The sequence below is a fragment of the Lissotriton vulgaris genome, chromosome 4_1, assembly GCF_964263255.1.
Source record: "Lissotriton vulgaris chromosome 4_1, aLisVul1.2, whole genome shotgun sequence".
In the NCBI taxonomy this organism is placed as follows: Eukaryota; Metazoa; Chordata; class Amphibia; order Caudata; family Salamandridae; genus Lissotriton; species Lissotriton vulgaris.
The window spans coordinates 2,024,044,967-2,024,072,787 of NC_141691.1; the positions used below are offsets into that span (position 1 = coordinate 2,024,044,967).

At 46.5% G+C, this 27,821-nt stretch overlaps 1 protein-coding gene across 1 annotated transcript in view; it reads left to right on the forward strand.

Annotated features, from left to right (window-relative positions):
* LOC147724906 (uncharacterized) overlaps positions 1-27,821 on the forward strand; it is a 1,184,129-nt gene that overhangs the window by 1,027,109 nt on the left and 129,199 nt on the right. The gene's annotated exons all lie outside the window — the stretch shown is intronic.

Genomic DNA, 27,821 nt, shown 5'->3' on the forward strand with positions numbered 1-27,821 from the left:
TCCTTCGCCTGCTCGGTCTGATGGCTTCTTGCATTCTCCTGGTCAACCATGCACGCTGGCACATGAGGGCACTCCAGTGTTGCCTCCGCAGGCAGTGGTATCAGCACAACGGAGATCTCAGGGAGTCAGTGAAGATCTCCAGAGAAACTGCAGCGGATCTGTCTTGGTGGGGCATGGAAGGCAACCTGTCTCAGGGGAAGCCTTTTCATCTGCCTCCTCCGGTGGCCACGGTGATAACGGATGCATCCAGTCTAGGGTGGGGTGCTCATCTGGGGGATCTGGAGGTCAAGGGTCTTTGGTCTCCAGAGGAAAGGTTGCTTCACATCAACCTTCTAGAATTGCGGGCGATTCGTTTAGCGCTCAAGGCCTTCCTTCCTTCCCTTCGCGGTCAGTCAGTTCAAGTCCTGACGGACAACACGACCGTGATGTGGTACATCAACAAACAGGGAGGAGTGGGATCGCAGTGTCTCTGCAGAAAGGCACTGCGTCTCTGGTCCTGGGTTCAGGACCATCAGATTTGTCTCATGGCAAATCATCTGGCCGGAGTTCTGAACGTTCGAGCAGACGGTCTCAGTCGGCCGTTCTCTGCCGACCACGAGTGGAGGCTTCACCCGGAGGTGGTTCACAACATCTTTCAGATGTGGGGGACTCCTCGGGTGGACCTGTTTGCCACTTGCGAGAATGCTCACTGCCCGTCATTCTGCAGTCTCCAGTTTTCGATGCAAGGAGCCTTGGGGGATGCGTTTCAGTTGAGTTGGGGAAATCAACTCCTTTACGCGTTTCCTCCCATACCCTTGATTCCTCGGGTTCTGAGGAAGATTCGCCAGGACCGGGCCCAAGTTATATTGGTCGCCCCGGATTGGCCAAGAAGGGTGTGGTACTCAGATCTTCTCCACCTCTCCTCTCACCGGCCGCTCCGTCTCCCTCTCAGGGCAGACCTCCTCTCTCAGATGGAGGGGCAGGTTCTACACCCCTACCTCCAGACATTACACCTTCATGCCTGGGGATTGAGCGGGGCAACCTGAATTCCTTTTCCCTCTTGCCTGACGTTGTGGATGTCATCTTATCCGCCAGGCGTGACTCTACTAAGCCCATCTATTCTTATAGATGGTTGAAATTTGTTGAGTGGTGTAGGGAGAAGTCTATTGACCCTGTGAGAGCCCATCTGTCTGAAGTTCTCCAGTTTGCCCTTTCTCTGGCGCAACAAGGGCTTGCTGTTGCTACTGTGAAGGGCTACCTTTCGGCACTGTCGGCTTTTCTCTGCTTGCCTGACCAGCCGTCTCTTTTTAAATCTCCTGTGGTCTTGAGATTTTTGAAGGGCCTCACAAATAAGTTCCCTCCTTCACCTTTTATTGTGCCTCAGTGGGATTTAAATCTTGTTTTGTCCTTTCTGATGGGTGCTCCATTTGAGCCTCTTCACAAATGTCCCATGAGGCTTCTTACTTTTAAAACAGTCTTCCTCGTTGCAATAACCTCGGCAAGAAGGGTAAGTGAGCTTCAAGCTCTGAGTTTTAAGCCCCCTTTCCTGACCATTCATGCTGATCGAATGGTTTTCAGGACCAGGGCTGCTTTTCTGCCTAAGGTGGTGACTCCCTTCCATTTGGTTTTTTTTTTTACAACAAGGGGTGCAACAAGGGGTGGTGAGGGACAGAGTCTCTGAATAAAGCAGAAAACTCTCACCCAGTCAAGAGATCAGGGCTAGATCCTACACCGTTTTTTAGCTCACTGCACCATCCCAGTTTCAGAACCTGGCTGTATGCAAATTAGTCTGTTCCTGTCCCAGTGCATGATGGGAACAGGGCAAACCAAACTACAAAAGCCAATTCTTACACTGGGAAGGAAACAAGCTCCCGGGGACCGGTTTCTGGCATTACAGCCGTCTTCGGCCCGGTTTGCTTGAATCCTGATGGTGCAATGAGCAAGGGACTCATGTCTGAGTATACCCTTCCACGCTTAGGGTGGACAAAAATTTTTACAAGGGGTGGTGAGGGACAGAGTCTCTGAATAAAGCAGAAAACTCTCACCCAGTCAAGAGATCAGGGCTAGATCCTACACCGTTTTTTAGCTCACTGCACCATCCCAGTTTCAGAACCTGGCTGTATGCAAATTAGTCTGTTCCTGTCCCAGTGCATGATGGGAACAGGGCAAACCAAACTACAAAAGCCAATTCTTACACTGGGAAGGAAACAAGCTCCCGGGGACCGGTTTCTTGCATTACAGCCGTCTTCGGCCCGGTTTGCTTGAATCCTGATGGTGCAATGAGCAAGGGACTCATGTCTGAGTATACCCTTCCACGCTTAGGGTGGACAAAAATTTTTACAACAAGGGGTGGTGAGGGACAGAGTCTCTGAATTAAGCAGAATCACCCCCTTTTCTGAATCCCTTCCATTTGGGTCAGTCCATTACCCTACCTTCCTTTTATCCTCCCCCTCACCCTTCTAAGGAGGAAGAGAGACTGCACCGTCTGGACCCTAGGAGGGCGGTTTCCTTTTACTTGGACAGATCCAAGGATTTTCGTTTGGAGGACCAGCTTTTCGTTGGGTTTGCTGGTTGCAAGAAGGGGAAGGCGGTCCATAAAAGAACCCTATCAAGATGGATCGTTCTCTGCATTAAGATCTGCTACTCTTTGGCCGGTAAGTAACCACCAGAGGGTATAAGGGCTCATTCTACAAGAGCTAAGTCTTCGACCTCAGCGTTGGCTAGAGGTGTGCCTGTTGAGGATATTTGTAGAGCGGCAACTTGGTCTTCCCTCCACACTTTCGCGAAGCATTACTGCTTGGATTCCGAAGTGAGGAGGGACGGTCACTTTGCTCGCTCTGTCCTTCAGGATTTTCTGGTTTAGAAGAGTGGACTCCCTCCTCCGGGAGTGGGGACTGCTGTGGGACTCTATTCACAAGGTGAGGAATCCACACGGCAGATGTATCTATCAGAAGAACAAGTTACTTACCTTCAGTAACGCTTTTTCTGGTAGATACAATATCTGCCTGTGGACTCCTCACTGATGTTGTCCACTCTTCTATGCCAGAGTTATTGTACTGTAATGTATATTTATTTTGATGTCAAGGAAATGTTTCAATTGCTTTCCTGCATTTGCTTTGCACTGTGTGTTTTGCCTTGACTATTGTGTATATTTTGTATATATCTACTGTCATTGGTCCGTCCGTGTGCCTCGATGGCATGGAAAAAAGGGCGGAACTGATGTCATCACGCCGGCATGGGCCTATTGTAGGCGTCGGTGACGTCAGTGGAGTCGCGTGCGATGTCGTGTCTCTATGACGTCCGAGTCCACGTCAGCGCGAGGCTACAAAAGAATTTCCGAATGTTGCTGACGCAAGCGGGATATTCACAAGGTGAGGAATCCACAGGCAGATAATGTATCTTCCAGAAAAAGCTTTACCAAAGGTAAGTAACTTGTTCATCAACACCATGTAGTGTAGTTCCTAGTTTCCCACTAGGCCCTGCGCATTGGAATAACATAAACAGTAGTATCGACGTGGAACTGCTTATATTCCAGGCCTCCACTGACTATGCTAAACTTAATTGGGTTGTGTTACCAACTAGCTCAGAGGTCACTGGAAACTTTCTTCTCTGCATAGGAAGTGATCAGCTTCCCTGGCACAGACAAGAAGGGATTCAGTTTTCCAACAACCGTGCAACATGACAACTTTGCTCCTCAGATCAAGAGTCAATCTCTAGGGTCGTGTGAAACAATAGACATGTATTTCACTCAGTCAGTCTAGTGCAGTTTACTTTCACGAAATGTAGAGAATAGAGAGACGGGCGTGTATCAATAAAGGGTTAACATTTATTGAACAGTCTTTCTTCTCGTACAAGAGAAATGTATTGCCACAATTGCAATAATTGTTATTATAAAAAGTACGTACAGTAAGATAAGTATTGCGAAATAGAACTGTAAAAGCATTGATATGGTTTCTTAGCCATACAATGGTTTAAAAGTAATAAAACATATATACAGTCATATATACATTAGGCTAACATACTCAACTGGTGCTTCTAACTAAGCCTACCCCAGTGTGCCTGACCTAAGCCTAACACGTGAAAGGGGAGTAAGTAAGTAGCTTTAAGTTACGTTGGTTTTGCCAAGGTTTGTTTCAAGAATTCTCGTCTAAGGGTTTAGTCAACACCATACCTCTGAACAGAATGATGGAGGATTGGTATCTCCTTCAGGGGTCTCTCTCGATATCCCAGTCACCCGCGAGGGTAAACCGGAAGCGCCGGGACTGGATTTCTCTGCACGAGAAAGGCAGCGGCTTCTCTTCAGCGCGTCGAGGAAGGAGGGGGGACAGCGTCCGCGGGCAGCTGGAATCTGCTGGATGTCTTCGCAGAGGGACGTCTGTTCAGCTCCTTAAGCGTACTGCACCATAGTTTGCGCTTTAGCGGCGATAATGGTATCAGCAGCTTCACCACCACAGGATAGCAGGCTGCAGCGACAGAGTGCTAGATTTACCAACACGGGGTCGTGCAGGCAGCTTGCATCAGTAGCTCGTACATCAGCAGGCAACAGGCAATTGCTTAAGGCAACGTTGGTAATATTTATACCTGACAGGTGCCGGGTTTGACGCAAGTTTGCTGGACATAAGACGTCAATTAAAGATGTCACTAGGAAGTGATAGTTATCAGTTGCTCATTAGAGTTCCATTACTAATCAAAACATAGCAAGCGAGGATTTCCAGGTTTGCTAAGTTTTTATCTTGTTGAAGAACTCGGAGTGTTATCTAGGAATATCAGATAGTGACTACTGCTCTGTCATTGCACTAATCGGTCGCAAAGGAAGTGGCAGAGAGCTATGCTGGAATGTGGCTCTGTTCGTGTGAGGCCAGAGATGACTTTTCAGAAAATCGCACTTGAACGGTTATGCCAATATAGGGAATAAATGGATTTATAGCCGAATAGGGGCATAAGGTCACAGTATCGATCAGGAACCTAGATAAACACGCAACACCCACTCCACGGGTTAATGTCCATCAAAATTACTAAAACTAAGCAATCAATGAACGATTATGCAAAAGGAATTACACATGAAGTATCTCTGACAGAAGAAAAGCGAGATAAATCATCACAAAAAAATGCATTGTAATAACATGTGTGCTAGAGGCTGGTGTTATGTTGTTATGTCTCTAGATGTGTTTAGAAATAGAAGTGTGAAGCTTCTGTTCTCTAAGAATAGTTTTTACGTTAAGCAAAGAATTGTTCGTGCCAAAAAAGGTCAATATTTGAAAAATTGTCCAATTCAAAGAAAATATTTTAATGCTTGAACGGGGAAACATAGAGTTCCAAAGCTTATTGCAGTTTTTGTTGATCAAAACCGAAGGCCGAATTCAGAGTTCTTGGGAACACTGTGTGTCGGAAAAGCTTCTAAAAGTTATTGTTTCTCTACGGGTGAGAACATCGTATCAGACAGGCTCTCAAAGAATTGGTCTACAAATTCTGGTGATAGTTCAACCAAATTAGATAGCGCTGTAACTTGGCAGGTGTGAGAATGATTGCTGTCATCGAAGACAGGACCAGCAATGCTCACAGAACGTTGTACCTGGATGATGTTGCTTTTGTCACTTGCTCCACTGTTACCACTTGGCTGTAGTACAGGAGTCTCCACGAATGCCGTCATCAGGATTGGTAGCCGCTGGGGACAACACAATGCGTGAGCCGTTATTGGACTGAGCAAAGTATCGACGTCCATTGGTACTGCTGATGGAAGTGAAAGACAGATGTCCAACACGCATTCATCTCCGCAAAGCATACACCGTAGCACAGGTAAAATGCAATTTTGCCATATCGGTCTAAATGAAAGGAATCAGGTCATGTTTAGATCTATCACCCTGGCCAATCCAAGGACGTTAGTTATCCTGTCCCGGTAGCGCATTGCTAGGATTGTCTCTTCCATTCCCATGGGAGCTATGTCTGAGCCGAGGCTTGCCATAACGTAGCAGGAGGGTCAAAAATAGAATCCCTGCGACGAGTCCCAAAAATAATGGTATGCCACCAAAAATGGAGTGCACAAAATTAGGAAAGATTCCCAAAATTGCCTGGAAGGGTGTTAGCAGTCCCGTAAAGACTGTCTTAAATATGCCTGGGATGCTTGTTGCACTAGACATGTTTAAGGAGTTGGCTGAACATTTCTACGAAATGCACGGGGCAATTTGTTGATAAAAGGTCATGAACCTCAGTAGCCGTCCTTGCGACTAGAAGATCATACGTCTCTTTAGATGACGTTATAGGCACTGTTGTCTGTAAAAGTACAGATTTCATTTTGCTTAATGTATCAATTCGTATAGAATAGAGATTCAGACGAGGCCAGATGGGAGTCACTATGTCTGGAGGCCCACTCGGGAACAATGCTTGCATACAACATTTGACCATGGACGTTACTTGTACTAGATAACTTTTCCCTGGCGTGAGGCCACAACATCTGTGATCCGTTCTAAGAATGTAACTCCCGTTCGCGAGTTGCATAAAGAAGGGCTCTATCTGAGTTGCAGGTGTGACTAGCTGGTGGCATGAAAGGTTGTTTGAATTTCCATCACATGCTCCGTGTAAATTAATACCCTGACACAAAAGTATACCGCTTAGTGAATGTTTACAGTTTTCACCACTAAGAAATACATTTTTGTCGCTGTCACTATAGCAAAAATGAGTGTATGGTAATTTCCATTCGGATTTTACATATCCTTTACCCAATTGTTCATACTGGCCAGCAGGTATGTACTCAAGGCACTTTTTAAATCGGAAAGTTGTTATCGGAATTGTGATAATTCCGTGTACTATCCATTCAATGACAGGACTCTCTGACATTGTCAATGGTAATCTCTCGAGTTTTTCGATGCTCAGGATTGTATAGTCTGCTCCTTTCTGTGCCAAACTGATCTGTTTATCAGTAAGGTTAAAACTGGAAAATAATGACGTTGTGTTGATTAAACGCCAAGGCACATAGCCTGAACGAAGATTTTGCAGCGTCCAGCCTAATTCTATAATAGAGCGTAATTGAGACTGGCCATGTTGTAACATAAGCAAATCTCTGTCTATCACATCAAAGGCAGAGGATACAATATTGTCCAACGAATATATTCTGGAAGACAGAGTCATTAACCCATTGTCTACCACAGAATGTGATTTCTCCAAATTAATATGATCAATTTCTCGTATTTTTTCAGCAGTTTCAATTTGCTTTACTTTCCAAGCCTCATTGTATGCGGCATAGATGCTGGTCGCTATGAAACGCTTTTGACGCTGTTTGCGTGGTCCAAGAATGAAATCGCGCAAATCAGCACTATCTTTTAGTAAAGACAAGTGTTGCTTAATTTCAGCCAGTGTGGATGATTTTAGCCATTCAAGGCAGAGCTTCTCTACACTGTATGTTGTTATAATCCCTGGATGTTGTCTCTGGGAATATCTTGAGTCTAATCTGGTCATTTTTAAACCCTGTGTTTTATTCAGGAATCTATCTTGACAGCTATTTGTGTCTGTAGGCCAGATTAACCACTTTTTCCAATCAGGATGTGTTCTGTTGAAATGTAAAATTTGTGACACGTCTAACTCAATATCTGTGGTTGCATTCTCAGGTATTGGCTTCGGTATAGACGGTGTTTTAAGGTCTTTGTTCTTAGCTAGGCCAAGACAAGATGTTTGGTGTACTGTGTCATTTAAAAATAACATTTGTTCTGGTATCATGCAGGTTCTAAATAGTGCTTCAATGCCTTGCACCTGCCAATCTTTTGTACCCCAAATTGTTTTCGTTTCAACATTATTTTTCCAATAATCAAAACCAAATGTCATCATTTTGTCATAAAATGCTTCTGAATATATCAATTTAGAATTTGTCAGCATCGTTTTCATTCCTGTTTTATCTAACAGTTTGTAATAAAACGTTTCTGCATCACTGGTGTTAAACCCTGAGAAGTATTTGAATTTCTCAAAAAATGCTTTAGAACTGCTTTTAGGTGGTGTAGAACAATGTTCCCATTGATTATACATAAAAACATTTCTAGGCTGTGCAGATTTATGCAAGTAATGATCCCCATAGTGGGTGTAACAGAATAACTGCTCATAACTAGATGAATCTTGTAAATAATCATGATCTGTGAATCTAGCTGACATTACTAAATCAGACATCATGTCATTAATACTGTTAAAGTCCCAATCATCAGAGAATGTACTAGGTGTCACAAAGTCACTTAAGGAAACCTTTAGTTGATGAGGATACTTCAGGATTTCGACCGGACCATAGATCTCATAGTCTGTTTTCTCCCATACTACCCCACCAGGTATTGGAATTGCTGTGACATTTACTGTTGACAGTTCTCTTTTCCTCACGTGGGATGATCTGTGTGGTTTCAGGACTAGGTTGATGTTCTGACTTGCTGTGTCCATTCAATTGTAATGAACTTTCCTAAAATTAAAACTAAAATTAGGCAGAGTAGGAGTATGAATACCCCTGAGATAATCCAATGCTCAATCAACGGTGAATCCAGATATAGTTCTTTGATTTGTTGAAGGAGTCCTGTTGTATTTTCTTTAGAATACTTTTTTGTTTCTGGCATCACTTCGGGGTCGTTTTGATCTTCAGAGAAGTTGTCGAAGTTGATGAAATAACCAGAGGCAGTTCTGTCAATTGATGGGATTGTTCTTTCAATCTGTCTCTCGGTAGCACTTTCTGATGCCACATCATTGTAGACTGGTGTTGTTTCTTGACAAACTGTTTCAATCTGTGTTTCAAGAGGCACGAGTTCCATGGCATTATTGCATAGTCCTTCATTGTGCACTGCAGGCTGATCAAATGTGATGAGTCTTTCAGTTTGAACCTCTTGGATTGTTGCAAGTTTGGGTATTCTGTTGTTTCTTGGGAGTCCACTGGGCCTACTGTTGATTATAGGCCACATGCTTGTGGTTTTACCAGATCGATGGACACGACTCTGTTCTCCTTTTTACCAGCAAGGGGCGGTAGCACAACTGATCTTGTTCCGGTGACTGCTAAGACAGGTACTGCTTTTCTGTAAGAAGGCCCAAATTCCTTCTTAACCGCGATCTTTTCTCTGACTAGATCCCCAATCTTTGGAATCCAGACAGGCCTTGCTGGGGCTGTTGCGGGTGGTGCTTCGTCAGTGGTACTTGGCTGTTGCTTTAACTTTATGTTGCTTAATGATTTTCTTGTTTCATTCAGTTCCTGTAAAACAGCCAAACGATCCTTTACATCAAAGTGCGTTGTTTCTTCTTGTACCACTGACATTTGACTATCGAGGTCCTGAACTCGCATTCTAATTCCGAACAATAGTTCGTATGGGCTGAAACCTTTTAGAGAATTTCTTGGCATGTTGTTAAGACTAGTCTGGACACTTATTAAATGTTTGACCCACCCAACGCCTGAACCTAATACCTTCGCTGTTATAGATTGCTTTATGTCCCGGTTTTTTCTTTCTATCACACTATTCCCTTCTGGGGTATGACGGACAAGAATACCGCAACCCAATTCCCATGCTAGCCATGGCCTCCTTATAAGCTCGAGAGCTGAAAGCAGGACCCTGGTCAGAATGGAACGTGGTAATTGCGTATATGCCGATATGGACTCGCAAATCTTTTTATAACCGTTCTAGCGTCAGCCGAGCGCTGGAGGCCTCATTTTTTAAGTGCATTTCGTCTTAACTGTTAATAGGACGCAGGGTGGGGTGTAGGCAGCGTTACGCTCTTTCTGATTGGTAGCCGGTAGCAAGGTTCGCTACTGCGATCCCTATTACAGTTTTCACAGTTGTTTGCATATATTTGGTGTTCTACACTCATTCCCGGCCACCAGAATACTGATTGTAATTCAGTCAGTGATTCCTTGATCTCTCTGTGCCTAGGACCCAAACCCATGTGTGCGTCTGCTATTAAAAATATTCTCCTGTTCATGTTTGGAATTACTCTGTCCCCCACTCCAGGGATTTGAGCAAAAGGAACGGAGTTTGCATCGATTATGTATGCATAATTGAGTGGATAGTTTATGGGTAGTGCTGCACAGTCGCCTTTTACGGTCGTTTTTACTGCCAGCATTGTTTCCCCGTCTATATACTTATCTGTACGCTTTTTTGTGGCTACGGAAGCCGGTTTAGTTGCTTCCGCTTTGGCTGTATTAGCCAATGAATTCCCTGCAACGTGAACGCCATCACGTTGAAGACTCTGTGCGTGAATCACGTGAGTCTTTTGTAGTTCTTTATGTAAAAGAGCTACTTGTTCCCAAAGCAATTTATGCTTTATTGTGGCACCTGTGTCATCTTTGTAGTCGTTTTCGATCCAACTCTGCAGCTTATTCTTGTAAGAATTGACGCAAAAATGAGAATCGCACACTATAAGTGTCGGGAATTCACGTTCTGCATTTTCGAGCGCCATCTTTACAGATCTGATTTCAGTTCTCTGAACCGAACAGTTTCTTACAGATTCAGTTTTTGTTACTTTCGGTCTGAATTTACCGCACAGCCAACGACCTTTAATGATCGCACATGCTGCATCGTAGGATTTTTTCTCTACGTTGAAATGCTGTACAAAGCTATCTGTATAGATTATACAGGCGTATTGTGGGAGAGGCAGAATTTCGATTGGCAGAGGATATTCTTCTTCATATTCTAAATCATTCAGTTCTTCGAATTGCGGGGCGAAATAGTATTTCACATCTTCCGCTCCTAGAGAATCTATGCACTGTATCCAATTCGGATCCAGTGACACTGTAGGCAGGTTTACTGGGCTGAATAGCGCTTCGAAGGCGGATTCCGCTGTAAGGATATTAATCCGTTTGCCGTGTGCTAGTTCTCGTTCATTTGCTAATGCGATTTGCACTGCTTTCACAATTCTTTCTGTGTGACTGAATGTTTTTTCTGCTTGTGTGTACAAGTGAGATTTAATTGAAATAGGTACATTTTCTCCCTCATTAGAGGTTAGGTACGTGAATCCGCATCTTCCTGGGATGACTCGGATTACAAGATCGCGTGTGTTGTCACGTGTATCTAATTTAGTTTTTGCTAACATGTCTGTTTGCAGTGATCTCAAAATTCCTGTGTGTTTTTGAGTCCAATTGATTTGTTTAAAATCAGGTTTAATTAGTTCGTAGAGAGGTTTAACCCTCTCTGCGTAATTTAGAATGTAAGTTCTTCCGAAATTCAGAAAACCTAGTATGGATTGTAAATTCTTCAGCGTTTTTGGAGCTTGGAGTACAGCGCACTTCTCTAAGAAGTTGTCCGCTAGGCTTTTCCCTTCACTTGATAATTCGTACCCTAAAAACAGTACTGTTAGATGGGCAATTCGGGACTTTTTAAAGTTGAATTTGTAACCCTCTGCTGCGAACCCAAGTATAATGGTGTTCACTCTTTTCAAGTGAGTATCCAAGTCGTTGTCTGTGAGATAAATATCATCTACGTAAGACAATGCTTCATCATCATAGATTTGTAGTAACTCTGTTACCCTAGCTGAGAATAGTCCTGGGCTGTTCTTGAACCCCTGTGGGAGTCGACAGAATTTTTTCTGTGACCCAAATGCGGAGAAAGCGGTCAAATATCTGCTTTCTGGTGCAATGTTTTGACAAAAGAAGCCATTAGAAATGTCTAATGTCGTTTTATATTTTTTCCTAACTATGTTATTCATTAGGGCTGCACTATGCGAGTTTTGTACTGCAAAAGTTTTGCAACATGTATTAAGGTGTCTGTAGTCCAAAACTAGACGATATGAATTGTCTGGCTTGGAGACAGGAAACAAAGGATTGTTCATTTGAGAGGTGCATGTTTCAATCACCCCCTGGTACTCAAGTTGATCTAAGATCTCCCTGACCTGTTTTTTAGCTTCTTGCTTTATGGGATACTGCCGTTGGGCAGTCGGTTCACTTTTTAATTGGATTTTGTGAGGAGGTGAATCCTCATCCCATCCTACATGATTTTTATATAATGCAGGTGCCTGGGCCACTGCCCATTTCCTTGCATATGTATATTTTTTGTGAATCGGAATGTGATTCGAGAAGGCTGGCATAATCACTTCTTCGCCACGAGGGCACTTCCTGACAAACTCAGGGGACCAATCTTTTTCAGCTAACAGAATATCATAGCCTTTTGAGAGCTTATCCCAAAATAGACCCTTAATTTTCCTAGTCTTATCACCCTCCATACGCAATGTTATTTCGTATATTTTATGGGGCTCGCTAAGTCTGGCGTCGGCAGTTTCAACTTGAATGTATTCATTCGTGTCCACTGTCTCCAGATGACTCATCAAGATCTTGCGCGCTATACTGATCTCTGCTGCACTGTCCAACATTGTCAATGCCCACTCCCCGTTTTTCAACTGTGTCCTCAGTATTCTCGGCATGGTTGATTACTCTAATACTAGCTACCTTCTTTTTCTGAAATTGAGATTTTTTACTCTGAGCAGGTTCCTTGTCTTTGGACTTGGTGTGCTCTCCTGGGGTCTGACCGTCCTCTTCTTTCCGAATTCTGTGGAAGAGATCGAGAGGGACGTGTATCAATACTTAGATATCTATCAGGTTTTTTCAGATTATCCCTATTTCTAAGGTTATATTTTTTCTCAGAGGGATCCCGTTGGGGAGACTGGCGTTCTCGAGTCGGAGTTCTTTCCCTCCGTCGAGGAGACCTTCCTCTGGACTGGAAAACTTTTTCCTTGGGAGTGGATTGTTTATTTCTATCCCAGCTCTTTTTAGGAGTGTTTAAATTATTTTTAATAAATAATTTTTCAGGATTTTCGAGCAGTTGGGGCTTTACCGGTTTCCCACCCAAGCTGTCTCTACCTAATTCTTCATAGCACTTTTCTATGATTTTTGCTAGCTCAACAGGATCTTTTATATCTGTTTCCTTCAACTTCTGGCGGATCGCCACAGATGCTGCTTCTCCTCTTATATTGGCTAATAATATAGCCGAGACCTGCTTGAAGTCTTTCAGTAATTTCATACCTAGATTTAAAGCGGGCTCTGGACCGAATTCATTTTGAATCTGTTTTAGCACTTCTGGTATTACCGCCATAGACGGAACACTGTGTGTTTTTGTGTAAATGGAAGCAAAGACTGTACCCCAAGTGTCACAGTCCTCCACGTGTGGTGCGATTCCCATAGGAAGGCAGATGGTCAAGATTCTGTGTTTCTCAATAGGGGTAGTATCAGGAAATACTGCCTCTATTTGAGTGATTTTCTGTGCTAACCAGAAAGGAATTTGTTCCCGTTTTACGGGTGTTTTACCAAGACATGACTGTATGTTCTGTGGTGTAATTTTATTTGTGTTCCCCTGATGAGGGGTCAGCTGTGGTACATTAACAGCTTGTTGGACTGTTGCAGTCCGCAGTACATATTGGACTAATTGCCTATGTATTTTTATTAATGTTTTTAGCTGTACTAACAGCTCTTCTCTAGACATTTTTACAATGTCCGGATGTGGTGTGTAGCTGGCTAGAACCGGCCACGTGGCTCCTGGTCTACCTAGTGGACCGAGCCTGGTTATGTGATCATTGTGTTTTAGGGCGCCATTAAACCAGAGCAGGTGCTCTTGAAATTTAAGTGGAATTTCAATCTCCTCGAAAGGAGCATACTCTTCCGGAGGTTTCTCTATTTTGTAATAGTGAAACTCTTTTGTTATAGCGTTTACCGCTGGAAAGTTTATCCATGAATAGAATACCTCTGTCTGCCGATACTCGTGAGCCTCTATCACGAAGACTACTGTACCACCTAGAGGTGTCAGTCCGTTATCTATAAGTTTTAAAGTTATAGATCTTCTTAAGTGGACCGGGATGATAATAGCATCCGGGTCTGTGTATTCGGGACCTTGCTGAGTCGCATCTGCTGCGGCCCCAGAGGTTCCGTTATTTTCTGGCATTGTAAAAATGCAAGGTTTGCAGAGTAGGTCTCCAAGGAGACAAAGATTAGATGCACAATATTTTGGAACTCTGTATCCTTCAACGTTGAATAAACCAGAGCTTTACATAGGAATCTCTTCCTACTAAGGTCGGGCGGATTTGAACCTTTCACCCACTCCAGACGTCTATTGGAGTATTTACGGGAGAAAGGGGTGTGAAATATGCACGACTGAGTTACTCTACAAGTCTTGCGTTAGTTTATCGCCTTACCAAACGTTTGGGCGCCATGTAGTGTAGTTCCTAGTTTCCCACTAGGCCCTGCGCATTGGAATAACATAAACAGTAGTATCGACGTGGAACTGCTTATATTCCAGGCCTCCACTGACTATGCTAAACTTAATTGGGTTGTGTTACCAACTAGCTCAGAGGTCACTGGAAACTTTCTTGTCTGCATAGGAAGTGATCAGCTTCCCTGGCACAGACAAGAAGGGATTCAGTTTTCCAACAACCGTGCAACATGACAACTTTGCTCCTCAGATCAAGAGTCAATCTCTAGGGTCGTGTGAAACAATAGACATGTATTTCACTCAGTCAGTCTAGTGCAGTTTACTTTCACGAAATGTAGAGAATAGAGAGACGGGCATGTATCAATAAAGGGTTAACATTTATTGAACAGTCTTTCTTCTCGTACAAGAGAAATGTATTGCCACAATTGCAATAATTGTTATTATAAAAAGTACGTACAGTAAGATAAGTATTGTGAAATAGAACTGTAAAAGCATTGATATGGTTTCTTAGCCATACAATGGTTTAAAAGTAATAAAACATATATACAGTCATATATACATTAGGCTAACATACTCAACTGGTGCTTCTAACTAAGCCTACCCCAGTGTGCCTGACCTAAGCCTAACACGTGAAAGGGGAGTAAGTAAGTAGCTTTAAGTTAAGTTGGTTTTGCCAAGGTTTGTTTCAAGAATTCTCGTCTAAGGGTTTAGTCAACACCATACCTCTGAACAGAATGATGGAGGATTGGTATCTCCTTCAGGGGTCTCTCTCGATATCCCAGTCACCCGCGAGGGTAAACCGGAAGCGCCGGGACTGGATTTCTCTGCATGAGAAAGGCAGCGGCTTCTCTTCAGCGCGTCGAGGAAGGAGGGGGGACAGCGTCCACGGGCAGCTGGAATCTGCTGGATGTCTTCGCAGAGGGACGTCTGTTCAGCTCCTTAAGCGTACTGCACCATAGTTCGCGCTTTAGCGGCGATAATGGTATCAGCAGCTTCACCACCACAGGATAGCAGGCTGCAGCGACAGAGTGCTAGATTTACCAACACGGGGTCGTGCAGGCAGCTTGCATCAGTAGCTCGTACATCAGCAGGCAACAGGCAATTGCTTAAGGCAACGTTGGTAATATTTATACCTGACAGGTGCCGTGTTTGACGCAAGTTTGCTGGACATAAGACGTCAATTAAAGATGTCACTAGGAAGTGATAGTTATCAGTTGCTCATTAGAGTTCCATTACTAATCAAAACATAGCAAGCGGGGATTTCCAGGTAGGCTAAGTTTTTATCTTGTTGAAGAACTCGGAGTGTTATCTAGGAATATCAGATAGTGACTACTGCTCTGTCATTGCACTAATTGGTCGCAAAGGAAGTGGCAGAGAGCTATGCTGGAATGTGGCTCTGTTCGTGTGAGGCCAGAGATGACTTTTCAGAAAATCGCACTTGAACGGTTATGCCAATATAGGGAATAAATGGATTTATAGCCGAATAGGGGCATAAGGTCACAGTATCGATCAGGAACCTAGATAAACACGCAACAACCATACACCAGTCCATATCCCTGATTCACTCAATGATATCGGCACCATGCCCATTGTTAGCATTGTCCAATATAGCTACGGTTAGATCTTGGTTCATGAATAATTTCTGGTACTGGTATCTGACCATGTCGGTTGTATCCCATATACCAAGGAATATAGTCTATGCCCTCATTTAGTATAGACAACACAACACTGAATCTAGGTCTTCGTATATCTTCCCCTACTTGTTTCCAGTTCAGGAGCATTCACACAGTGTAGGGAAGAAGGTGCCTGTCCGCCCACTCCCCAGAAGGGTTATCATTGCTAGCCAGTTATACCCTGTGTACAATCTTTAGCTTAATCAGTTTGAAACTACCTCTGCCAACTAGAGACCCCCAGATCTAACATTAACCAACTCTTTGTTGGCTATGCAGGTGCCCAAAAAGGTCGGCTTTGCAAAAACGGACCATCTCTCGGTGGGTCGTTCTTCGCATTAAAATGTGTTACCCTTTGGCAAAAGAGCCTCCAGTAGGATTGTGTGCTCATTCCACCAGGGCAATGGCAGCCACTACTGCTTTGCTGCTTTGGGACTTGGAGTTCTCCTTCATGATATCTTCTAGACACCCACGTGGACATCTCTGCACAAGTTCACCAAACACTACTGCCTGGAGTCTCAAGTCCGGAGAGAGGGCCTCTTTGGCCGTTTTGTTCTCCAGGACTTCCTGGTGTCAACTTAGTTCGCAGACCCACCTCCAGGGTTGGTATTGCTGGGGTATCTATTTTAAGGTAAGGAATCTATAACTCATTGTCTCTTTCAGATGAAAAAGTTACTTACCTTCGGTAACAATATACCTGTATGAGACATATATTAGTTAGAGATTCCTTACCGCCCCACCCATCCTCCACGTTCTACGAACTGACTTCTAGGGTTAAGGACTTCCTTTCAGGGCCCTAGTTTTGTGCACCAGTGGTCAGTGTCTTGCATGGTTCTGCGCTTCTGGCGTGGAATGTTGTGTAAAGAACTGACGTCAGCATGTGAGGGCGGAGTCTTAGTAGATACCGCAACGTCATCCTGGGTACCACAACGCCGAACGCCGAATCGACCAACGCCACCTATCGATGTGTAGTTGATATCCTGATTTGTCCCAGTCATTATATCCAGTCAGTTTGTTTACATCTTTCAGTGACCCTGCTCTCTGCTGTTCTTATTTCCATAGTAACGGTCTATATTGTACATTTGTTGTTGTTCCAATGTGTGTTTGACTTCTAGAAGGTGTTTTGGATTTGCTTGGACACTCCTTCTAGACTAATCCTGACGGCTGCCCTCCACAGCTACCACTTAAAGAGCTTTCTAAGACCACTAAAATCCCCATAAAGGTTGTCTAGACCAGTGCAGGGTTCTAAACTTACGTAAGTGTGCAACGTATACGAAACCAGCCTCTCACAGTAACCTTCTATATTCTACATATGTTGTTGTTCCAATGTGTGTTCGACTTCTAGAGGGTGTTTTGTTTTTACTGGAACAGTTACTGATGATCCCTCATGCTATTCTGGTGGTGGGCTTCCTTCTTATAAATAAGGTACGTTTCTTGAATTTTTCACCCCTTGGAGTTGCGACTACATGCTACAATTTAGTGATTAGCTGGCTCAAGGAGCCCCCTGACAGACACTGCCAGCGGGAAGGTCACTGTTGACAGGGAAGACCCAACTAAACTTCTATTTGTATTGCTGCCTCGTTTGTGGACTCAGCAGAGTGGACTACTGTCTCAACTCTGGTCCAAGTTCTGGTAAGCATCCTCGGTTTGGCAAATTAAAGCTGCAGTGCTCAATTTTCGCACTTTAAGGGGAACACTTGTCTCAGGCAGTTTTGTGCTTAAGCTTACTCCGCACTCTTTATATGCTAGAGAGGGCCTTACACTTAGGGGCACATTAGGATGGCGGGCGGGCTTTGTCCGCCCGCCATCCTGTTGTAACAAGGGACCACCCCCCATAAGGGCGGGGGTCCCGTATGTGCCATTAGGATGCACCCGCCACAGTGGCGAGTGCATCCTGCATCCCTAACATTGTGGCGGGCGGTGCACTCAGCACCGCCGGCCACAATGCCAGGGAGGCATGTTGTGCACTTCCATGCACAACATGGCAGGCAACGCGCGGTGCCTGCCATGTTGTGCATGGAACTGAAGGGGGTACCATATGTACCCCCCATGTACACACAACGGCCCCCCAAGCAGGCTCTGCATGCCTTTTCACTGAACTCATCTGTAATGACACATTCTAATATGGCTGGCGGTGTCTATTAAATACCGCCACCATATAGAACCCTTTTCCGCCCGGTTGACATGTCGACCTAGCGGAAAGCGGTGGACGGTCTTTCCATCTGCAGCGGACCCCCCAGCCATAATAATATGGCGGGGAGTCTTTTGTACAGGGATGGCTGGCGGATTGTCCCTGCCGGTCCGGCGGTGACCACTGCCGGCCTGGCGGGGGCAATCTGCCCGCCTTCCTAATGGGACCCTTAGTATTTCAATTACTCTACGGCTTCACAGCACTCACAACGCCCTCTAGGGGGCCTCGCATGTACCGTTTGCATTTAATTGTTCACTGCTGGAAGCTGGCTCTGCCTAAGTCTGTCCTCTTCCCATGAAGCAATGGAGCAGCGTGTATCATCACACATTAGCTGACATATTTATTTGAGACATTTTCCATTCTATGACATAGAGCTTGTGTTTATACATCTAGTGGGCTTTTTTATTTGAAAAACTTCAGCGTTTAATCCTACAGACAGTCTTGTTATACATTATATCGTATTGGACATTTTTATTGTGAACACTACTGACACTCTATCTCTCCTTGTTTGTGCCCTCCTGACAATTTTATCATTCTACTTTATATGAAGCGGATATCATTTCAACACCAGAGGCTACCATATGCATAACATCTTTTAATGCCACTCCCACATCACTTTGAAAGAACTTCCAAACAATTACATCAATCAGAACTAGAACACTGCAGTCCATGAGCAGACCCATCTCAGAACAAACACTCTTCCTCTTTTAAATGCTACTCTTGGACATTTTTACTTTGATTGCCAGATTTAAATGTATTTAAAACGTTATAATATATGATACTATTCCATCTTGTTGAGGGTAATCAGTTATAGCTTTCAATTTATTCAAGCGCAGTTTGTGTTTAAAGGGAGTTAGGTTTGTATGTTGGAAGCTGTGTTAAATTATTGCAAGAAACTGGGAAGACAATTTTTGGTGCTTCGTATTCCTGTGTATTCTATTTAACATATTATCTGCAGAGTGAGGCGGGGAGCGTGAGGGCCACTCTTCTGCTCTGTTTTTTGGATTGCGTGAGTGCAACTGACAAGGGTTGGCACTGAGGCTTACTCGGGGGGCTGCTGCGTCCTCACACAAGTAATTAGTCATTGTCAGTGGCTCATTCACAGGCTTGCTGCACAGTAAGAGAGGACGATGGAACTCACACAATTGTTTTCGCAAGATTTAGGCATCATATTGGATTGAACGCATTTGCATGTAATGTATACAAACAACGCTAGCACATATCTCAGAATGATGAGACCCATTCGAATAAAACAGGTAAATATTATTTCGAGTTTTCCAACTGTGATGGTGTTGGTATGCGTAAGACTATATTTGATGCCAATAAGAGAAGAGCATCCTTCATTTCAGGACAGGGTGTTGAACCTTCTTGTTGGGAAGGTGTCAGGAGATGTGACTGTTTCAAGGGACCTTCGAGCAGGGCTGCAGAATCATTGGAGAAGTCTTAAACTCTAGGGAAAAAGAGGAGGAATAAAGAAATATGTAGACTATGGGCATGTTGGTGCATGGAGAGGAATTTGGGTCCAGTGGAGGTTCCTATCATGGAGGTGATAAACATTTTTGGAAGAACAGTTTGGAAAAGGTTTTGGTTATAGGACTGTCTTTTGCCCTAGTTTTCCAAAGGAGAAAAAGTTGTGTGTGCTGGACTGCTTACGTGAATATGAGAACAGAATGATGGAGCATAGGAGACAAGAAGAAAAGCAATTGTTTCATACGTAACACCCACAAGGCGGTTGGTATGGCTACAATTGCCAGATCGGTGAGCAGGTATTGATGTGAAAAAATATAAATCACATTCTTTAAGGGGCGAGTAAGTTGTATGTGTCTGGAGGATGTTTGGAAGAGATTCATGAGGCAGCTGATTGGTCGAATGCTGAACTATTTGCTAAATATTATTTCTGATAGATACATCTGCCGTGTGCATTCCTCACCTTGTGAATATCCCCCTTGCGCCAGCAACATTCGGAAATTCTTTTTCGTAGCCTCGCGCCGACGTGGATAGGATGTCACAGAGACACGGCTCCGCTCGCGACTCCGCTGACGTCACCGACGCCTACAATAGGCCCACGCCGGCGTGATGACATCAGTTCCCTTTTTTCCGCGTCGTCGACGCTAACGGTTATCGGGAATCTCTGTAGCCTACTGGTACATTGTTGCCGTTTTGTTACTTAATTCTGCTTCTCTGTATCCTGTCTCTTCGAAGATGTCATCCAAGAAGACTGGCTTCAAGCCCTGCAGGGAGTGCGGTAAAATGATGTCCATTACCGACCCCCATGAAGACTGCATCTGGTGTTTAAGTTCCGACCATGATGTGGAGGATTGTTCTTCGTGTCGGAAGATGAATCCGAAGGCCCTGAGGGAGAGAGGCCAAACTTCTGGTTGCTAAGGTGAAAGCTGGAAAGGAGAAGTCGTCGAGGTCTCGTTCTCGAAGGGCGAGGTTGAAGTCCAGGGCGAGGTCGAGATCTGCTTCTCGAGACCTCATCTTCGAAGTCGGCGTCGGATCATGCTTCGAAGTCGAAGAAGAAGCACAAGAAGAGGAGACATGAGTCCCAACGTCGGTCTGGTAAGGAGTCGGGCTCGAGGTCGAGGTCACCAAAGAAGGTTCGTTCGAAGGTGGTTACCCTCGAAGTCTCTGAGCATGAAGGTGAGGCCTCGCCATCTGAGTCGCGTGGGCGGTCTCCTTCTCCGGCTCCGAATGCTTCACCGGTTCCGAATCCGTCTCCGGCGCCGTCCCCGGCCCGAGAAGAGGAAGAGGCCCGGGAGGATGTGGATTCTGCGCCTGTCGATGAGCCAAATTCGATCCCTCCTCAGGACCGGCCTGATGGTTTTCAGCCGCCCTTTCCTGCTCCAGGCCAGGACCCTTCAGCGTTTCTTAACGCAATGTATGGTGTCTTCTCAAGGGCGTGGTACCCCTCTGGTGCACCTTCGGGTCCCATGGGTCCTTTGGCATTCAGCCTGGGAGTTCCTCACTCCTATCCTCCGGCTCCGTTTATTCCTTACATGCCGGCTCCGACGCCGCATTGGCATTTCCCGGCTCCGCCGAAGTCATCGACGCCGATTCCGGCGTCGCCTGCTCCTGATCCTCGAGGGCATTCTTCTGTGCCTTCGGATTCGATACCGGCGCCGGCCCCGAATCCGTCGAAGCCGCTGGTGGATCCGGCTGCGAGGCGTGTAAAGGAGAGGTCAAGAAGGGAAACACAACGCCTTTTGGAGGAGCAGAGATACATGGACTCACAGTCTGATGTTGAAGAAGGTGAACTAGAGGAGAGCTGTTTTGAGGAATTGGCGGATTCAGGGTCCCTTGACTTCTCTCCAGAGTGGGAGTTGCCCTCTGGCTCAGGTGCTCCCTCTAAGGATATCCAGCCTTACCATCTGGTTATGAGGAAGGCTGCTGAGCTTCTTCAATTGACTCTGCCTACAGTGGAATTCAAGTCTAATCTCCTCACAGAAGTCTTGCATTCACCGAATTCTGTGGTTGAGCCTTTACTTCCATTCAATGATGCCTTGACTGATCCTATTATGGAAGTGTGGAAGAAACCTTTGTCGGCTCCTGCGGTATCAAAGAGTGTTGCAAGGAGGTACAGGGCCGCTCCTGAGGACCCGGCTTTTCTGTCTTCACATCCTTCGCCGGAGAGCCTGGTCATTCAGGCTGCCTGTTCAAAGAAGAGTCTTAGTGCCTTTCCTCAGGTTCCTTGTGAGAAGGAAGCAAAGAAACAGGACCAGGTGGCAAAAAAGACCTTTTCATCGGCTAGTATGGCCTTGAAGTCAACTAATGCCACATGCCTAATGGGGAGGTATGTGCATGCCCTGATGGACTCCTTGCGTATCCTGGCTCCAAAAATTCCTGACGCAAACCGGAAGGATTTTGAGGAGGTGATTTCTGACACTCAGGCGGCAGCCCACCAGGTAATTCAGAGTGGTCTGGACACTGCTGACTCTGTGGCTCGTATTATGGGCACCGCTGTTGCCACTAGGAGGTCAGCCTGGTTGAAGTCATCGGACTTTTCGGCTGATGTTCAGGCGACTCTGCTTGATCTTCCTTTTGATGGCTCAGGTCTCTTTGGGAAGAAGGCGGATGCGGCTCGTGAGCGATTCAAGGATTGCAGAGCAACAGCGAAGTCTTTGGGCCTCCAGATCAGGGGCACTTCTTCCGGCAGAAGGTTCAGGGGCTTTGGTCGCTCCTTTCGGAGTTCCCGGCAAGGCCAACAGCAGCAGCAGCAACAGCAGCAGCAGCAAAATTCAGTGTACAGATCGTACAAAGGAAAACAAAGAGCGCGTCCTCGTGGACGTCAGCCCTCCTCTTCCTCCACCTCTTCCAACCCCCCTGCCGCAGAAAAGCAGCCCTAGATCCGCTATTCAGGATCATGTTGGTCCGGTTGGGGGTCGGCTTACCCATTTTCTACAGGATTGGGAATCGGTTACGACAGATCTTTGGGTTCTCAATCTTGTAGAAAATGGGTATGCCCTTCCCTTTCGGGAATTCCCCCCTGTTTACCCTCCTTGTCAAGGTTTTTGCACCCAGGAACATCTGTCTCTTCTGCAGGAGGAGGTTCTAACTCTGTTACGAAAGGGTGCGATAGAGGTGGTCCCAGAGCAGGAAAGGGGTCAGGGATGCTACTCCCGGTATTTCCTGATCCCCAAAAAGGATGGCAGGCTTCGTCCTATCCTGGATCTCAGGATCTTGAATCTCTATCTGAAGCAGGAGAAATTCAAGATGCTCACCCTTGTTCAGGTTCTTTAAGCGTTGATGAAAGGAGACTGGATGGTGTCGCTCGACTTGCAGGATGCGTATTTCCATATACCCATCCTGAAGTCGCACAGGAAGTATCTCCGTTTCACGGTTGGATCGCAGCACTACCAGTTTGCGGTCCTTCCGTTTGGTCTTACTACTGCGCCTCGAGTCTTCACCAAGGTGATTGTGGTGGTGGCAGCTCATCTCAGGAGATCGGGGATACCTGTGTTCCCGTATTTGGACGACTGGCTGATCAAAGCGGAGTCGTCTGAGAAGGTGCTCCATCATCTGCAGGAGACAACTCGGTTGTTGTTCAGGTTGGGTTTTTCGATAAATGTACCCAAGTCTCACCTGGTGCCCTCCCAGCGCAACCTGTTCATAGGTGCCGTACTGGACACTACTGTTTGTCGTGCATTCCCTCCACCTCAAAGGATTCGCGACATTCAGGAAATGATTCCTTTGTTTTACCCTGGAGCGGTCATTCCAGTCCTGAAGGTCCTTCGCCTGCTCGGTCTGATGGCTTCTTGCATTCTCCTGGTCAACCATGCATGCTGGCACATGAGGGCACTCCAGTGGTGCCTCCGCAGGCAGTGGTATCAGCACAACGGAGATCTCGGGGAGTCGGTGAAGATCTCCAGAGAAACTGCAGCAGATCTGTCCTGGTGGGGCGTGGAAGGCAACCTGTCGCAAGGGAAGCCTTTCCATCTACCTCCATCGGTGGCCACGGTGATAACGGATGCATCCACTCTAGGGTGGGGTGCTCATCTGGGGGATCTGGAGGTCAAGGGTCTTTGGTCTCCAGAGGAAAGTTTGCTTCACATCAACCTTCTAGAGTTGCGGGCGATACGTTTGGCGCTCAAGGCCTTCCTCCCTTCCCTTCGCGGTCAGTCGATATAAGTCCTGACGGACAACACGACCGCGATGTGGTACATCAACAAGCAGGGAGGAGTGGGGTCGCAGTGTCTCTGCAGAGAGGCTCTGCGTCTCTGGTCCTGGGTTCAGGATCACCAGATTTGTCTGATGGCAAATCATCTGGCCGGGGTTCTGAACGTGCGTGCAGGCAGTCTCAGTCGGCAGTTCTCTGCCGACCACGAGTGGAGGCTCCATCCGGAGGTGGTTCGTCACATCTTTCGGACGTGGGGGACTCCTCGGGTGGACCTGTTTGCCACTTGCGAGAATGCTCACTGCCCGTTATTCTGCAGTCTCCAGTATCCGATGCAAGGAGCCTTGGGGGACGCGTTTCAGTTGAGTTGGGGAAATCAACTCCTTTACGCGTTTCCTCCCATACCCTTGATTCCTCGGGTTCTGAGGAAAATTCGCCAAGACCGGGCCCAAGTTATATTGGTCGCCCCGGATTGGCCAAGAAGGGTGTGGTATACAGATCTACTCCACCTCTCCTCTCACCCGCCGCTCCGTCTCCCTCTCAGGGCAGACCTCCTCTCTCAGATGGAGGGGCAGGTTCTACACCCCCACCTCCAGACATTGCACCTTCATGCCTGGAGATTGAACGGGGCAACCTGATTTCCTATTCTCTCACACCTGATGTGGTGGATGTTATTTTGTCTGCCAGACGTGACTCCACTAAGACTGTCTATTCTTATAGATGGTCTAGGTTTGTTATTTGGTGTGGTGAGAATGATATTGATCCGTTGAGGGCCCATTTAACAGATGTGCTCCGGTTTGCTCTTTCTTTGGCGCAACAGGGGCTGGCAGTTGCCACAGTTAAGGGCTATCTTTCGGCGCTGTCGGCTTTTATTTGTTTGCCTGATCAGCCCTCTCTTTTCTGATAGATACATCTGCCGTGTGGATTCCTCACCTTGTGAATATCCCCCTTGCGTCAGCAACGTTCGGAAATTTTCTTCGTAGCACGCCAACGTGGGCGACGTCATAGGAGCACGGCATCGAGCGCGACTCCTTCTGACGTCACCGACCCCATATCAGGCCCACGCCGGCGTGATGACGTCAGTTCCCTTTTTTCCGCGTCTCCGACGCTAACGGTTTTCGGGATCTTCTGCGATACCTAGTATCTTTCTGTTAAATAATTGTCACTGTTTCTCTCTTACGACTTGGTTCTTCTCCGGAGATGTCGTCGAGGAAAACAGGCTTTAAGCCATGTAGGTCTTGTGCCCGCATGATGTCCATCACTGACCCACATAAGGATTGTTTGTGGTGTCTTGGTTCGAGTCACGACGTCAAGAACTGCGATTCCTGTTTTAAAATGAATCCAAAGGCGCTTCGAGAGCGTGAAGCTAAATTACTTTTGCCGATAGTGAAACAGGATTCTGGACGATATTCGAGATCGACGTCACGAAGATCGAAGTCGAAGCAAAGGTCTCGGTCGAAGTCGGGATCGGCGTCGAGATCCAGAGCGGGTTCGAGGTCTGGAGAGGAGTCGAGATCTAAAGCGAAGTCAAAATCCAGAGAAAGATCTAGGTCTAGATCTAAGTCGGCTTCCGGTCACGCTTCGAGCTCCTCGAGGAGAAAGCATAAGAGGAGGAAGCACAGTTCGAAACATCATTCGGAGAGGGAATCCTCTGACTCGAAGAGAAGGTCTCACAAACATCGTAAAGACTTTGTCTCTCCTTCGCCTGCTTTATCAAAAGAAGGTTCTCCGGCTCCGGAGCCGGACCCGGAGCTGGTATCCTCGGAGCATGAAGAGGAAGAAGAGGTGACTCCTCAAGATCCGGCTTCAGCGGAGACTCCTGTGAACCCAGAAGGTCAGGGTGAGGATGTGTCGGGGCGGCCTCCATTGGAACATCCGGTAGGTCCGTACCCTTCCTTTCCTGGTCCTGGACAGGATCCCTCGCATTTTCTCAATGCGATGTTTGGAGTATATTCTAGGGCAATGTACCCCACTGGAGCGCCTGTTGGTCCCATGGGTCCATTATCGTACAATCTGGGTATTCCTCAGTCGTACGCCCCAGCTCCATTTATGCCTTTCATGCCGGCGCCTCTTTCACCATGGCTCGGTACGGCTCCACCGAGGTCTTCGACTCCGCATGCGGCTTCGCTGACTCCGGATCGACCTCGCAGTCGAGATCGAGGTACCACACCTGTTCATGACTCTCGTCCTGCTGCTCCGGCTCCTCGATCGACGTCGGAACCGGCTCCGTCGGAGTCGTTACCGGATCCGTCGACTTCGATTCGTTTGGAGTGGTCGAGGCGAAGAGCTCAGCGTCTTCTCGAACAAAAAGATGATGAAAGTTCTGATGTGGAAGAAGGCGAGCTTCCTGATCATGATGATGATTTCGATGAGCTTCGGGATCTAGTGGTCTGGAACTCTCTCCCGAGTGGGGTCTGCCTTTGACTTCTGATGCTCCATCAAGGGACGTGGCACCCTATCACGTGGATATTAGGAAGGCTGCTGACCTTCTTAGCTTAAAGCTGCCCACAGTGGAGTACAAGCCCAACATCCTCCCTGAAGTCTTGCATTCTCCTTCTTCAATTGTTGAGCCTACACTGCCATTTACTGATGCCTTGACGGATCCAATTAAGGAGATTTGGAAGAGGCCGTTGTCTGCTCCTGCAGTTTCAAGGGTTATTGCAAGGCGCTATAGGGTGGCTCCTGATGACCCTGCATTTCTTTCTTCGCATCCATCTCCGGAAAGTCTTGTGGTTCAGGCGGCTTGCTCTAATAGGGCTGCAGGCTCTTTCCCTCAAGTGCCAGCTGACAAAGAGTCTAAGAAATTAGATCAGTCTGCGAAGAAGACTTTCTCTTCTGGGAGCATGGCTCTTAAGTCATCAAATGCCACTTGCCTTTTAGGTAGATATGTGCATGCGCTAATGGACTCAGTGAAGCAATTGTCATCAAAACTTCCTGAGGAGGATAAGAAGAACTTTAATGAAGTGGTCTCTGACACTCAGGCTGCGGCCCGCATGGTCATTCAAAGCGGCATGGACACTGTAGATTCTGTTGCTAGAATTATGGGCTCATCCATTGCGACCAGGAGAGCCGCATGGTTAAAGTCTTCTGATTTCTCAGCGGATGTGCAGTCTACATTGCTGGACTTACCCTTTGAAGGAACTGGCCTTTTTGGTAAGAAGGCTGATGTGGCCTTGGAGAGGTTTAAGGACAGCCGTGCCACTGCAAGATCTTTGGGTCTGCAGATGAGAGGGTCGACGACTAGAAAATTCAAGGGATTTGGTAAATCTTCTTTTCGTCCCTTCAAGCAGGGCCAACAACAACAGCAGCAGCAGCAGAACCCTCTATATAGGTCCTATAGAGGTAGACAGAGGGGTCGTGGACGTGGACGTCAAGTCTCCTCTTCCTCCACTTCCTCCAATAATGCCCAACCGCCACCCGCATCAGCAAAGCAGCCCTAGATCCTCCATTCTGGATCATGTAGGGCCAGTAGGGGGTCGGCTTACTCACTTTCTACGAGATTGGGAATCGGTTACATCAGATCTTTGGGTTCTCAATCTCGTAGAGAATGGGTATGCACTTCCTTTTCAGGAGTTCCCTCCCAATTACCCTCCTTGCCAAGGTTATTGTTCGGAGGACCACCTGCTTCTCCTGCAGGAGGAAGTCCTGGCACTGTTTCGAAAGGGTGCAATAGAGGTGGTTCCAGAGCAGGAGAGGGGTCAAGGGTGCTACTCCCGGTATTTCTTGATTCCCAAGAAGGATGGCAGGCTTTGGCCGATCCTGGATCTCAGGATTTTGAACCTCTATCTCAAACAGGAGAAGTTCAAAATGCTCACCCTTGCTCAGGTTCTTCTGGCGCTGATGGAAGAAGACTGGATGGTGTTGATCGACTTGCAGGATGCGTATTTTCACATCCCAATCCTGAAGTCGCACAGGAAGTATCTCCGTTTTACGGTGGGATCGCAGCACTACCAGTTTGCGGTCCTCCCGTTTGGACTTACTACTGCGCCTCGAGTTTTCAGCAAGGTGATGGCAGTGGTGGCTGCGCATCTCAGAAGGTCAGGGATTCCTGTATTCCCTTATCTAGACGACTGGCTGATCAAAGCAGAGTCGCCGGAGATGGTGCTCCATCATCTGCAGGAGACAACTTAGTTGTTACACAGGTTGGGTTTTTCGATAAACGTACCCAAATCTCACCTGGTGCCCTCCCAGCGCAACCTGTTCATAGGTGCGGTACTGGACACTTCTGTATG